This window comes from Cynoglossus semilaevis, chromosome 11, assembly GCF_000523025.1.
Source record: "Cynoglossus semilaevis isolate Cse_v1.0 chromosome 11, Cse_v1.0, whole genome shotgun sequence".
NCBI classification, from domain to species: Eukaryota; Metazoa; Chordata; class Actinopteri; order Pleuronectiformes; family Cynoglossidae; genus Cynoglossus; species Cynoglossus semilaevis.
The window spans coordinates 19,994,772-19,996,774 of record NC_024317.1 but is presented as its reverse complement, the minus strand read 5'-3'; the positions used below and the strand labels follow the sequence as shown (position 1 = coordinate 19,996,774).

Sequence of the window (2,003 nt, the reverse complement as noted above, 5' to 3'; positions counted from 1 at the left end):
TGCGGGGGTTGGGTTCCCTGCTGACTTCAGCCCCACCAAAGACAAAGACCTGTACTCTATCAGAATACTGTGGGTACCTGCCATTGTGTATTGTAGTACCGAGGGTACTTTGATACCGGGGAGTTCTTCTTATCTTAGAAAGGAGCAGCAGCAGCGCTGACACCGATACCTGTCTGAACACGATACGTCCCCTCAGGACGAACGGCGCGGGCGTCTGACTGGGGGGCGTGGCCACATGACACATCAGCTCTGTGTGAGTGTGTGCAGGACTTGTGTGGACATGTGAGTCGCAGGGATGCGGCACCAGACTCCGGGGTCCGGACCACAGAGGCTGCTGCGGCTTCATCCGTCTCCTCACACACCTGCGTTCCGGCTGACTAACACCCGGTTACGGGAACACCCATCATTACAGTCACTGCAGCCTAACGGCTCAGACTCAGAGGAGACTGACGGGGTGTGTTTACCGGCTTCTCTGGGGTTCAGTCCACAGACGACCTGGCTGGGTTGGTGCTCGAGTCTCACAGCGAGATAATCACCAATTCTATGGTCTAAAACAGTACTGTCAAACTCATTTTAATCAGCAATACAGTTCGCCTTGAAAATGGAAGACTGTATAGATCAGGGGTCCCCCAACCCCTGGTCCGTGGACCAGTACCAGGCCATAGGTCGTTTGGTACCGGTCCGCAATGGGACACAGTGAAAAAAATATACTTAATTTTTCATTCAAGGAAAATATTTTTTCTGCAATTGATTATTATTTATTTAAGCTAGAAAAATTGTTTATTGTTGCGTACTAAAAAAAAAACTTGCTAGCAAAGAAACTCTGCTGCATGGACTAAATCAGGCGCGGGCAAATGTTTTGACCTTTTGTCCTAAAATTGAACGGGGGGGGGGAGTGTCAGGAGCAGATAGATGAAGCTAAGATAAATGACATGTGAAAGTCACGCATAAAGGCTAAGATGCTAACATACTTTTAGCATTTTCTATGCCATCTATTGGGGAAACATTTGTATTTCAGGGAAAATGCAGAAGTGTTATGATAATATGAATACATTTGGAAAAGTTTGGCGGGCCGGATTAAATAGTACAGACACCAGAGCCCACCAGAGCTGGGTTCGATTCCCAGAGGAACAACATGGTTGGCACTTGCTAATGTTAGCTACAACAGTCATGGTCATGACACGAGAGTAAATGTTAGCTACAAGTGTTCTGGTACAGGCACCAGAATACATGTTAGCTACTAGAGGCACCAAGGCTAACATTACCTCCAACACTCCTTGTACAGACTCTAGAGCTAACGTTAGCAACAACCCTCATAGTACAGACACCAGAGCTAATGTTAGCTACAGCTAATGATCTTCAGTGATCTGCGGGTTCTGTCTTCTCCTGAACAGTGTTGCAGGAAGACAAAGACACACACTGAGAATCTTAGGAACGAAAAAAATCAATGCTGCATTAATGTGAACGGATACAGAGTAAATATTTTCTCTGTATTTATACCATAACTCCTGCAGGAGTTTCTCAGCAGCCAAAGTTTAAAAGTTGACTTCCCACTGCCACAGACCTCAAGTATGGTTCAGTGACAAGTGTGTGTGGTTTGTGGCTTTCTTCAGGCAAACATTCATTATGGGCTTTCTTGAACTTGGACTACAATCATCTGTCTCTGTCCTTCAGAAATAACATAGGTTTTACACTTAAACAGGTCTCAGAGGTCAATGGAAAATCTATTATTTAAAATTTTAAAAAGTTAAAAATTAATTTGTTTAGTTGTCATTTTCTGTACTACTCGATGACAGATGACTTGAATGCAACACTCGCCATAGTCAAGCAGGATGCAACCCACATTGCAGGGTTCCCTAACTGGACAAATGTCTATTAGACCACCAAAGTCTGGCGTGGATGATAACAGATTTTCAGGAGCGCTCACCTTAATTCAATTCTTTTTTTTTTTTTTGGGCCAATAAAGGGGGAGGGTCCGTCCCCCACCCCCGGCCTTACACCTT

General features: G+C 45.0%; 1 long non-coding RNA gene across 1 annotated transcript in view; it reads left to right on the top strand.

The window, feature by feature from the left end:
• The window catches only part of LOC107989230 (uncharacterized), a 22,681-nt gene that overhangs the window by 8,116 nt on the left and 12,562 nt on the right, over positions 1-2,003 (top strand). The window lies entirely within an intron of this gene.